At 40.7% G+C, this 13,854-nt stretch overlaps 1 long non-coding RNA gene across 1 annotated transcript in view; it reads left to right on the plus strand.

The window, feature by feature from the left end:
* Positions 1 to 2,677: 2,677 nt before the first annotated feature.
* The window catches only part of LOC132541390 (uncharacterized), a 153,733-nt gene continuing 142,556 nt past the window's right edge, over positions 2,678 to 13,854 (plus strand). The window contains exon 1 of the long non-coding RNA XR_009552590.1: positions 2,678 to 2,722. This is a non-coding gene — a long non-coding RNA (uncharacterized LOC132541390). The remainder of the gene's footprint in view (positions 2,723 to 13,854) is intronic.

The following is a 13,854-nucleotide window of genomic DNA, read 5'->3' on the forward strand; positions in this document are numbered from 1 at the left end:
TCTGATGGATAGCATGTGAATATCTTCTCAAATTCTGTGAGGGGGTCTCCTTGTTTGTGTAACAGTTTCTTTGGCTGTGCAGAAGCTTTTCAGTTTGATGTAGTCCCATTGATTTGTTTCTGCTTTAGTCTTACGTGCAGTTGGGTTTGTATCAGATTTCATGCTCAGGGGAAAAAAACTAGTATAACCACAGGCCCTTTGTAATATAACTAAAATATTTCTATTAGCTATCTACAAAATGGAGTACCCCCAAACTCTTCATCTTCACTATTCTAGCCTTCAGGTTCATGATTGTTCAATAATTTGTTTGGATTTGTATGTTAACTCTCTTTTCAGTCACCAGGTTCCAGATGCTAGCATGATGCCAGCCAGACTTCCTTGGATAGACAACCCCACCAATGTGTCCTGGAGCTCTGCTTCCCCAAAGCCCAACCCTACTAGGGAAAGAGAGAGGCAGCCTGGGAGTATGGATAGACCTGTTAATGCCCATGTTCAGCAGGGAAGCAATTACAGAAGCCAGGCATTCCATCTTCTGCATTCCACAATGACCTGGGTCCATACTCCCAGAGAGTTAAAGAATAGGAAAGCTATTAGGGGAGGGGATAAGATACAGAGTTCTGGTGGCGGGAATTGTGTGGAATTGTACCCCTCTTATCCTATAGTTTTGTCAATGCTTCCTTTTTATAATTTTTTATAAAAATTAATTAATGAAAAGATATAATTAAGTGGAGAAAATAATACAATGTATAATACACACAGCCTACAAAAGATATCATCTAACATTTGTAAGGCTTCCAGTCAATAGCAGGGTTTTCATTTATTTTGGTTCAGAGGCAGTGCCTCACACATGCCTGATTTCACCACTATGGGTTACATTTTCATTCAGCTAGAGAGGTAAACAGAGAGAGGGAGACACCACAGTACCAGTGCTTTCCCTGAAGCCATAGCACCTCTCATATAATTCTGGGACTGGAACCTTGGCTGCATGCATGACAAGGTACACAGTCTACCTGGTAAGCTAGCTCTTTGGCCCAATAGCAGGTTATTAGTAAAGGTCTCTCTCTCTCTCTCTTTCTCTCTCTCCAGAATAATCGCTAAAGTTTGGTATCTAAACAATGAATCCCACCACTCCCAAAATGCATTTCCTACTTCCTTTTTTTAAATGTCCTTATTGTGGGATTAATGGTTTACAGATGACAGTAAAATACAATAGTTTCTACATGTATAACATTTCCCAGTTTTCCACATAATACAACCCCCACTAGCTCCTCCTCTGCCAGCCATCATGTTTCAGGACCTGAACCCTCCTCTCCACCCCAGAGTCTTTCAATACACCAGCTCTAGTCGAAGTTCTGCTTTGTGTTTTCCTTTCTGATCTTGTTTTTCAACTTCTGTTTATGAGTGAGATCATCCCATATTCATTCTTTTGTTTCTGACTTATCTCACTTAGCATGACTCCTTCAAGCTCCATCCAAGATAAATGGTGAAATCACCATTTTTAATAGCTGAGTAGTATTCCATTGTGTATATAGACCACATCTTACTCAGCCATTCATCTATTGTTGGACACCTGGATTGCTTCCAGGTTTGGGATTTTACAAATTTTGCTGCTATAAACATAAGCATACACAAATCTTTTTGGATGGGTGTGTTTGGTTCCTTAGGATATATATATCCAGGAGAGGAATTGCAGGGTCATATGGTAGGTCCACTTCTAGCCTTCTGAGAGTTCTCCAGACTGTTCTCCACAGGGGCTTGGACCAAATGACATTCCCACCAGCAGTGCAGGAGGGTTCCTTTGCTCCCACATCCTCTCTAGCATTTGTTGATGCTACCTTTTCTGATGTATGGCATTCTCACAGGAGTGAAGTGATATCTCATTGTTGTCTTTATTTGCATTTCTCTGACAATCAATTACTTGGAGCACCTTTTCATGTTTGTTAGTTTTTCAGATCTCTTCTATAGTAAATATTCTGTTCATATTCTCTCCCCCTTCTTTTTTCCCCTTTTATATGATAGGACAGAGAGAAATTGAAAAGGAAGGTGTAGATAGATACAGAAAGAGACAGAGAGATAACAGCAGCACTGCTTCACCAATTGTGAAACTTCTCCACTGCAGGTGGACACCAGGGACTTGAACTCGTGGGTCCTACAGCATGGTAATGTGTGCATTCTATCAGGTGCACCACCACCCGGTCCCTACTGGTAAATATTTTGAAGAGACAAATGTTATACATGGATTTCCAACTGCACAGAGGTAGGTTGGTGTCTCTGAATCCCTGGTGATCAAGGATCAAGTGTGTTTCAGGTAGACAGCTCCAATGGTCCTATGTTACTGGGTAGGCTTGGTGGAATAGAAATGGGGATGGCAGAGAGAGATGGCCCCTTTGAAAGCTCAGAATGTCAGCCCTGTGGGTGAGGGAGCACGAGTGGGTGTGGGAAGCAGACCTTTTCTATGAGACAGTTGAATGTTTAGAACACACTGTAGTTATAAAGATAACCCTAAGGCTTTGAAGACTAACAGTATAGACTGGAGAGAAACGGGAGGAATGTAGCTTGTGTGTGGCATGTTGTGCACTAGGCATACTGAATTTAGATTTATAATATGATATGTAAGTAGTTAATATATACATATGCATACACTCTCTCCCTCTCTCTCTCTCTCTCTCTCTCTCTCCACACACACACACACACACACATATATATATATGTGTGTGTGTGTGTGTGGAGAGAGAGAAAGAGAGAGGGAGAGAGAGAGAGGGAGAGAGAGAGGGAGAGAGAGAGAGAGATAGAGAGAAATAGAGAGAAATAGAGAGAATGTGTAAAGATTCAAAGTCTCAGGCTAGAAGAAAGGACTAAAAGCAAATGATTTACTCATTTTAGAGTAGACAGCTAACTCTGTGGGCTTCTTAATAAAGGAGTAATGGAGAAAAAATAACCAATATGTGGTCTGGAAGATGAAACAGTGACTAGATTGGTTAACTTACAAGCATAAGGTCCTGAACTCTGTCCCTGGCATTGCATGTGCCAGAGTGGTACTCTGGTTCCCTCTCTCCTCCTCTCCCTCTTGGATAAATAAATATTAATAAAATAAAATAAGGTGGCACTCACCAGAGGCATAGGAAGTATCCTCACATTCTATGCTTCCAAAACCGAGAGTTTCATGATTCAAAACTTCTCCATAGACAACCTTCTTACCTCCAGTCTCTTTTCTTTGCTCTTCCCTCTTGAGATTTGAGTCATGCCAATGTTCGTAATTGGCAGCACTGCTTAAAGGGTAGATGTATACAGGGAGAAATTTTCTACTAGGGTCTCCTGGCACAAAAAGAAGAAATTATTCCTGGAACTCACTACCTATTTGGCTGAGTGATCAAAAAAAAAAAGTATGCAACCAGCTTCCATAAAGTGGAATAGATGCCCATGAATGGGACTTGACCTCTTGCCATTCTTTGTGGAAGAAGGGAGGGTGTGGGTTTGCTGTCCAGATGTTCTCGCCTACCAGAGCTGCAGCTCCCTCCCTCTTCTCTTCTAGATAATATATGAGTGCCTGATCACATCTATGAGTAATCTGAGATTTTGTGACTAAAAGAGAAGATTTTATTCTTAAGGCAAAAAAGAAACCAGGCAGATTAGAACATAAACCACTCCAGAGGAAACAGCATATCAGGAGATCAAACAGGAACTGAGAGTCAAGGGTGCTATTGCTTCTAGGTCTGCTCCTTATAATCTGCTCATAAATGTTGTTTTGTTATTTTTTTTTGGATGAGAAATTACTAAAAGGATGCCACTGTGGATTTAGAATGTATAAGAATGAGAGCGCATGTGAGGACTTTGTGAAACAAAAGAGACTAAAATAATTGAAACAGATATCCTCTGTCTGATTGTGCTTTCTAGGCTTTCTTGAAGCAGTCTTCCCTTCATTCCTATTGTTTGTTTGTTTGTTTGTTATTTCCCCAGTGTTATCACTGGGGCTCTGTGCCTACATGATGAATTCACTGTTCCACATGTCCATTTGTCCCCTTTCTCCTTCCTTCTCTCCCTCCCTCTCTCCCTCCCTCCCTCCCTCTCTCCCTCTCTCCTTTCTTTCTGCCCTTTTATTCTTTTCTCTTTCCTTTTTGATAGGACAGAAAAGAATTGAGAGGGGAGAGGGCAATCGAGAAGAGAGAGATACATCTATAACCCTGTTTCACCACTCATAAAGTTCTCTCACTGTGGGTGGGAACCAGGGGCTTAAACCCTGATCCTTGTGCAAGGTAATGTATAAGCTCAACCTGGTGAGACACTGTGCAGCCCCTTGTTCCTATTTTTAAAGGATAATTTTATTTATTTCGTGAGATAGAGAAGATATAGGATCCAGAGCATGATCCAGAATAGTGCCAGGATCCTAAGTCCTATAAAAAGTTCTCAATAAGTCCTTGATGAATGATTAACCAGAAAGCTCAAAACATCAACTCTTGAACCAAGTGGTATGAATCTGAACCCTGACCCTACCCTATACTGCCTATGTATAGACAAGCTTCTTAACCTCTCTGTGCCTCCATTCCTTCACCTTTGGAATGGGACAATGGTAGCACCTATCTGGAAAGATTGAACTGAGCAGGAAGGGAGTTCATATATGCTGATAGTAGTGACTAGCACAGGGAAGATTCTCAGCCCAAGTTAGCTATCACTACTATCAGTACTTTCATGGACACCTCAGATGAGTCATTAATTGTCTCTTTTATTTTAGTTGTTTTACTAGGTAAATAATGATTTACAAGACAGTTGTTGCTATGATTAGTTGTCTTTTTTAAAAGAGCTGAACATTAAATATAATCTGATAGCTAATACTTTCATTCCAATGCCACAGTGTTTGAGGAACTGGTGATTAAATGAATTAATGATCACACAAACAAGTCATAATTTAGGATTTCCTACAGTAATTTGGCACAGACAGAACATGAGGCCTACAGGGCCAAATTGGCTTATTCATCTCTGCCCCAAAAGAGCCTGGGTTTAAAGGAAACCAATCACCAAAAAGCAAATTCTTTGGAGGAATTTGTTTTTAAGCAACAGTTATTGGGCTATTTTTCAACTTCATCTTCAGGTAATGGTTTTTTTTTAACTTATTTTTATCAGGTTTATTTTGTCCATTTCATGAGACAGAGGAGAGAGAGAGAAATAAAATGATATCAAAGCAGCACTCTTGCTTATGTAGTACTGGGGATCCAAACTCAGGACCTTATGCTTCTAATTGAAGAATTCTACCATTCCTCCACTTCCCAAGCCACCAATGCATTTTTATTTTGTCTCATCAGGGAGAAGTGGAGGAAGTTTTAATAAAAATAAAATTGCAGATGATCCAGATGGTGGCACACCTGGTTGAACACATGTCACAATGCACAAGGACGCAGGTTCGAGCCCCTGGTTTTCACCTGCAAGGGGAAAGCTTTCCAAGTGGTGAAGCAGTGTCTCTCTATTTCTCTCCCTCTCCATCTCCTCCTTCCCTCTCAGTTCTGACTGTCTCTATCCAATAAATAAATAAATATAATAAGTTTTTAAAACACTGGAAGTGACAGAAAGCAATCATCACAAGACATAAGAAAAGTAGTGCCCCTGGAAATGAGTGGTAAACCACCAGTCCTAGTTTATGACCATGGTCACTACTAGCAGCAGCCATTGGCTCTGAGAGTTTTAAGCCAAACTTGCAAGGAAACCTCAATAAAATAATACAATAAAAAACAACAATAAAACAATCTGATTTTGTCTCTTCCACACCGCCAGTTGTGCAGGTTCATACAAACAACTCAAGTTCAGAGGTTTAAATTATTAGAATCATATCTTGAAATAATGATAGTAGCACTGCTTACGGAGTGTTTCAGACATGCCAAACTAAAGTATCAGATGTGGATTGCACCAGTTTATCTTATCCAAAGTACAAAGAGAGGCCAGGAGATAGCTCACCCTGTAGAATGCAGGCTTTGCCAAGCATGAGAACCCAGGTTCAAATACCTAGCCACCACACAGAAGCATTATACAAAGCAGAAGCTATAAAAGCAGGGAAGTCATACTATAGTGTCTCTCCTTCTCTTTGTGTCTCTTTCTCCATCTCTATCTCTCATCCCCTCTATCTGAAGGAGAGTTTATTGGGAGTGACAGAATTATGCTAGCACAAAGCCCCAAGGAAAATCCTGGTGGGAAAAAACAACAAGGCAAATCCCAAGCTTGTTTGTTTTATATATAGGTGGGTCAGTACTTACCTGGACACACAGCTAATCAGCCTTTGATGCTAACAGTGTGAACCAAGTATATGTATTTACACACTTTCTACATCACATACTATGTAGCAACCAACTGCTTGAAAATTGCCTTTTTTTGACAAATGAATGAATGAATGAATGAAGCTGCTGTGGATGGAATCTGGAGATCACTCCTAAGCTCTGAATGTCCTGAGTCACCCAAAGTGACATAAATCTCTGCCTGTTCCAAGCTCTATTTTGGATGATTAGAACAATCCTTCAGAGAGGGAGGGATAGAACAGTGTTTATGCAGAATGACTTTCATGCTTGAGGCATTAATATCCCAGGTCCAATTCCTGGCACCATCATAAGCCAGAACTGAGCAGTATTATAATAATAATAAGTAAATACTTTGGTGTGTGTGGGGAGTGATATACATACTCACATCTATGTAGATGTGTGTGAAACTCCTGTGACCAAAAAAAAAAATCAAATAATACTTTGACTCAGAGTGCCCTTGCACTATAGGTCTGCCCTGGAATATGCCCCTGATTAGAGTCATAAGCAAAGAGGTGGAGCCCCTAGAAAACCAGGCAACACCTATTATTGGTAGTGACACCAGTTTTTTTGTTTGTTTTGTTTTGTTTTTTTTAGTAGTAGTAGTATAATGTTTTAAAAGAAGGGGCTGGGGGCAGCACATCTAGTTGATCAAACATGTCACAATACCCAAGGACCCAGGTTCAAGCCTCCCAGCCCTCCCTGCAAGGGGAAAGCTTTGAGAGTGGTGGTGAAGCAATGTTGTAAGTATCTCTCTACAACTCCCTTCCCTCTTGATTTCTGGCTTTCTCTATCCAATAAATAAATACATTACCAAAAAAAAATTAAATTACTTTTTATAGAAGCAGAGAGAGATTTCTAGGAAAGGGAGTGGGACAGAAAAGGAAAGACAAAGAAAGATACCTACAACACTGCTTCACCACTTGTAAAAATCCCCCCCCCCCACCTCTGCAGGTGGGAACCTGGGGCTTGGGTCTTTTACATAATAACATGTGCCTCTCTATCAAGTGAATCAGTCCTCAGCCCCTGACACTGGTTTTAGACTTCAGGAAACCTACCCAGCATCCATGACCCTTCTACTGGCAGCCTCAACAATCTCTCCTCTCCTTTCTAATATGCCAGCATTTGAGGAAGCCACAGATCCCTTAACTTGCTCTGAGCAGTTGTTTCCCTTCTGCTCTCTGGAAACAAGAACAATGATTTCCAAGTTACTTCAAGCTGATCTTCAAAGACTGGGGATACCAAATAGAAATAGGTCATTAGGACCCAGAAGCCCTATCTAGAAGCAGCTGCACTGACAAGTAATCTGACAACAGCCAAAGCCCAAAGCCATGGGACTCCTAATGAAAAATGAGAAATCACCCTGGATCCCCTGCCTCCTGCATCAGCAGCAACTGTGGACTGCCCTGCATGAGGAAGTCCTGCTCCCTTCCCCCAGCCCACAATGAATAAGCATTTGGTGCATCCACCATATCGTGGAAGGATGAAGGAGCCCCTCTTGCACTGGAAATTCACTAGCTTTGTGAATTTCACAGCTTTGAATCAGCCCCATCTCCCTGGGCTGTGCAAATCTGCTGCTGATTAGATTCCAGCAGCTGAGTACAGTCTCTTTCCTTGACACTGAAAATGACTGGGGTGGGGGGGCCAGATAAACTATGGAATTTGCCATGTTAATATTCTCTGCAGCTTGCAGGGCATGGGATGCATACTAAGCACTGCTGAATGCCCATCCACCCAGAATCAGGTGTGCTTGAGCTCCAAAGAGGAGGAATAAGCTGGTATAGAAGAGAGAGTCCCTCGGCTAACAGCCTCTGAAACCTCTCTGCTGGTTTCTGAAGCTGACTTGAGAGTATGAAGCTGGTCTTCCCCACCTAAACCTGGTCATGACTGAGCCCCAGTCATCAAACTAAGGTGAACACCCAATGTCACAAAGGAAGAAAGTCCTTTTAGGTTTATCAAAAAGATTAGTCGTATTAAGATTGGCTATTTATTAAATGGCTGCTGAGGATCAAGCACTGTAAAATCCTCTATAAATTATTTAAAGGCATAGTAATTATAAAATAATCTGATATGCTTTCTTTTAAAAGTAATATAGATGCAGAAAATGAAAAATAAATTCTCTGTACTTCCATATCCTCAGAATAACCATCATCACTATGTTGGCATGTATAACAATGTTGCCCTGTGACATTATGATGCATTTTGTAGTTGAAATTCAGGCCTAGAGCAATCAAGTGACAATATAAAAGTCACTGTTCTGACAGTCAGGGCTTGAACTTTGGGCTTACATTTGACAAATGTTTACTGAAAATATAGCTGCTATTCTGAGAGAAGGACCACAGGTTTTGAGGCATAAAGCAGAAAAGGTTTTTATTGCTATGAACTTCAATCTAGTGGGAGAGAAGAATTTCCTTCCCACATTTTAGTGACTTGTTTGTTTGCTTTTTAAACAAAACACTCAAATAGTGTTTGTAGTGATCCAACCAATATATTTTTAAGTTAAATGTTAATATGATTAAAGCTGCTTTGCCATATGCATGACTCAGACTCAAGCTCAGACCCTACCTTACTGGAGGAAGCTTCAGTGCTGTGATGTTTTTCCCTCTTTATCTCTCTTCCTTTTTCTAATTGTCTCTATTTCTCTCTATCTGAAAAAAAAGCTGACCAAGATCAGTTAAACCTTCACAATGACCAAAAAATTAATTTATTTAAAAATGTAAAATTCTGTAAGACAAACATTCCTAGCATTCCTGTTAAAGATGAAGAAACCTATATTTAATAAAAAGCCTGCATAAATTTCCCAAGGTCACACAAATAGGAATAGTGATGCCCAGGATTTAGATACAAGCAGTCTGAGTTTTACTCAAACATCTTATTTGTGGACATTATCATCCATGGAATCTGTCTGAGCTGAGATCTGAATAACAAGATGCCATCTACACAAAGACCTGGAGAAAGCATGCAGACAAAAAAAGGAGACCACTGGCAAAACACTGAAATAAGAACATGCTCAGCATGTTTGAGCATCAGAAATAATATCCTCAGCTTGTCAAGCAAGATTGTGAAGGCCTTGTAGGCCAAAGGAAGTCCTATAGATTTTATCTTAAGTGTAGCAGGAAGACACTGGATGAAGGAGCTTGATATAATTTGTCATTGACAGCAATTCCTTTGCCTACTGAAGAGAGAACAGAATTTAGAGAATCTGATCCATAATGAATACATGGACTGGCCATATTTCTAGACAAAAATTAAAGGTGTTTTATATTATAATGGTAGTCAAATGATGGAAAATAATGAAAAATAAAATTATAGAACCAGAGTTACACTTTTTCCATTGAAAGCTCACTTGGAAGCATTTGGGTAAAACTCCTTGCTGGAGAGGAGGAGTGGAGAGAGATACAGAGAGACACCTACAGCCCTGCTTCACCACTTGTGAAGCTTTCTCCCTGCAGGTGGGGACCAGGGGCTTGAACCCAGGTCCTTGCACACTGTAATATGTGCATTTAACCAGGTGCACCACTGCCTGCCCCCTGAAAAAGATTTAGTTCATGCCATAGTAAAGAAAAGCCAAGGAGGGACTTCTCATATTGCTAGGCTGGTCAGGAATCAATGTTATGCTCTTGACCTTGAAAGATATACTAGAATTACATAAGGAGACAGGAAGAGCAACTTCTCTAAACAGCAAAACTACAAGGGTTGTTGATGAGTTAACACCAGAAAAGTGTGGCCAGAGTAAGAAATGGGTTTTTATAGGCTAAAACATACCTTTTCAAAAGTCTTATTTTCTAAGTCCCTTTTATCTCAAATTTGACTGCAGCTGGAAATACACACATTTTTCAGTGTTACCATTCAAGTCAGGAGAAATGAGTGGATCAATTTAATAATAAACTGGCAATTATTCAACTGACTGCCCAGACTCCAGCACATGGGAGTAGCCCTGTAAATGTTTATTGAAGTAATGAATCAATGCATGAATCAGACTCCAGTCAAAAGTGCAGACAGCAAGTGATATTTGACAGAGGCAGCCAGGGGACACATTAGTTCCCTGTTTCTCCAGCTTCACTCTCACTTCCTCTTACCCTCCTTTGAGTTTTTACACCTCTTCTAGGAGATAACTCACCCACTAGCTGAACACTTTACCATGTGGGTAGACCCTGGTTCCAGCCCCCAGGCACCATATGGGAATGCCATGCATAGTACCTGTGAACCTCCATGAACGGGGGAGCAAACTGTGGGGATCTCACCCTCTCTCCATCTCTCTATCTGAAATTAAAAAGGAAAAAATAGAGTCCTCCCATAGACCAGTGAAATCACATGGCCCCAAAATCCTGGCACTATAATTTTTAGTTCACCATTTACCATCAATATAGTGAATGTGTTTGCTTTCTTACATATAATAAGAGCTCATGATGGCAAGTTTTATGACAGTGTAGAGCAAAGAGAACCCTCAACAAATATTTGTTGATAGAATGGGTGAAGGTATATTTTCGAATATTTTATTTATTGGCTAAAGACAGAAATGTATAGGGATGGGAGAGACAGAGAGGGAGAGAGAAAGAGAGACACCTGCTGCACTACTCACTTCTTGTGAAGCTTTCCCCCGAGGGTAGGGAGCAGAGGCTAGAGCCCAAATCCTTGTGCATTGTAGCATGTGCACTCTACCAAGTGTGCCACCACCCAGACCCCTATCCCCCCTTTTACATTTTTTTATTTAAGAAAGTATTAATTAACAAAACCACAGGGTAGGGGTACAATTCCACACAATTCCCACCACCCATTCTCCATATCCCACCCCCTCCCCTGATGAAAGCCCCCCCTTTTTTTAAAGAGGTAGGCATCAAAGTTTCTTTCAATACACTGGGCCAAGGCACATGGCAAAATAGTGGATTAAAAAACTGAACTATTGGGCATCAGATGGTGGCACACTGGCATGAAGCACAAAAACCGGAGTAAAGACCCCAGTTTCAGCCCCCAGCTCCCCACCTGCAGGGAGGTCACTTTACAAGTGGTGAAGCAGGTGTGCAGGTGTCTATCTTTCTCTCCCCCTCTCTTAATTTCTCTCTGTCCTATCCAACAACAACAATAACAATAACAAACAACAACAAAATGGAAAACAAAATGTCTGCCAGGAGCAGTGGATTTTTAGTGCAGGCACCAAGCCCCAGTGATAACCCTGGAAGCAAAAAAAAAAAAAAGCTGAGCTATTCTTCTGGTTCCTGCCCTCAGGAGGAAAGCTTCACAAGAAGTGAGCAGTGCAGCAGGTGTCTCTCTCTCTCTCCCTCTCTGTCTCTCCCATCCCTATACATTTTTGATGTATAGGTATATTTGAAATGGATCACCTCATTCACTGTTCACCACAATTTTTCAGGTAGACTTAGAAGGCATTATTGTAGGAGCCATTTTGTAGATATTGAAACTGAGGTTGAAAAGGCAAAGTAAGCTAAAGTGAACATGAATTCTGTGGGAGCCATTTAGTTCTTCTAGATCTTCTCTAATCCTCTTATCACAGCTCTCTGCTTTTTCCTTAATGGCTTTACTGAGTTATTATTTAATAATTCTACTTCAAGTCGATAAAATAAATAACAACAAAAACATATCTGTATTATCTGCTAGAATACTGTCTAGTATGTTGTGTGCTAATAATCAGTCTTTTGTATTAAGAATCTGTGGGAATTCAGTGCCAAAAACCATTCTTACTCTCCTGAAAACTGCTGTTTCCTCTTATTAGACAGAACCTTATAAACCACAGGATTTCTTTTTTCTTATCTTGACTGTCAGGAAGCAGAACTTGAATTAGTGTTTAATCACAGTAATAATCTAATTTCTTGTCTAACTACAGTCTTTTCCTCCTATGCATAATTTCTGATCATTATTTTCATTTTAACCACTTATGTATATGAAAATACAATTTAATTTGTTAGCTGTAGCAAATTCTTTTTAGAAATAGTTGTTGCATAAAATATAGGAAATAAGCAATAACTTGCCCAAATCAAATCTTGTTTTATGACAGGAGTCATTTTTGTTCTTTACATATAATAACTTATTTTGTCACCAATAAACTAAACTTCCTCAACACCCACCTCAATTATCTCAGTACTGTCATCCTGGTTCCGTTTGGTGTACCCTCCCATGATTAGGATTATTCAGTTAATATGAGTCAGACTATGTCATTTTTTTTTGCTCAAAACTCAAAACTCCTCCAATGACCTATCCCCTTAATCTGAGTGTCAAGGTCATTTCAAAGATACACAAGGCTCTGTAAGACTCAGCCTTTGTCTCAGTACTTATTCCTTTGTGCTGACTCTCCCTCCCTCATATGGCTCCAAGACAACACTGGCTTGCTGGTTATTCCATGCATATCCCGGGCACAGTTCTGCCTCTGGTTCTCTGCATTTGTATTTCTCTAGGTCCGAATGACTAAATCTCAGACAACCACAGAAAATGAAAGAGGGATGCAGCCAATTGCTTAGCAAATGGCTGTGTGGAAAAGAACCAGCAAGCAGAGAGAAGGTCCCTGCTGCAGAGGGCAGGAAGTTGTGTATGGAGGGCAGGGTTTGCGCAGAGGGCGGAGTTTTGCTATAAGAAAGCACTGTGTAAGAGGGGCTTTAAGCTGTGGGAGGGTTGTGTACAGAGGTTAGCTCTTGAGTCCTGGCCTGAATATGTATTGCTGAAAGGATAAAGGCCTGACATAAGTGTTGTTTTACCCCCTTAAAGAGCCATTTAAGACCTGCTGCTCCACCTTTGCCTGGAGACCTGGTAACTTAAGAAGTTTAGGGTGTTCCCTGGATAGAGTGGACAGCTCTCCTAAGGACTCACCATCCCTATGTAAGACTGGAGATGAAAGTCTGGGCAGGAGTACCTGTAAGGCAAGTCCCAGAAAGAAGGGGGCAACTTTGAAGTAGACAAGACTTGTAACTTCATCAGCATCCATGGGCCAGGGAGCCAAGATTTGGGTTTCATGTGGTATCACAGAATTGAGATCTGGAAGGAGTCTTTTTTCATCCAGATGTTTGACCTTCATGTTAGAACTGAAACAGCTGAGAAAAGAAAGCATCATTTATTTTTTTAAAAGAGAAAGAGAGGACATCACTCTGGCAATGCAGTGAATGCTAGGGATAGAGTTTAAGCTTGAAAGCCCTAAACTGTACTCACTGTGCCACCTCTCTGACCAGGAGACACCATTATTTAGTCATGCCTGTCTCTCATATATGTGCCTTTGTGTTTATCCACATTGTGGTAAATCTGTCTCATACCCCAGCCTATACCTATGAAGGTGGAGGATTGCCTTTTCTGGAACTTTCTGCCCCTTTCTGGAATTGAGAGCTTTTGTTCCTCTCCATGTAGTCTGTGCCTTGTTGTTGACACTACTGCCAAGTATCTTCGTGCAATTTTAATTGCTAGTCTTGGTAAGGGGTGGGTCTCCTTCTCCTTTAGAAGAAAAAAAGCATTCATTTAATTTCTAACCCAATTAAACTGTGAGCTCATGAGCTCATGCTCTGTGGGCCAGAGCAATGGGCTCTGGAGACATGAACAGAATAGAAATTGTCGACATTAACATGATCCCCTTTTCCCCAATGAC

Source organism: Erinaceus europaeus, chromosome 11 (assembly GCF_950295315.1).
Source record: "Erinaceus europaeus chromosome 11, mEriEur2.1, whole genome shotgun sequence".
Lineage (NCBI taxonomy): Eukaryota > Metazoa > Chordata > Mammalia > Eulipotyphla > Erinaceidae > Erinaceus > Erinaceus europaeus.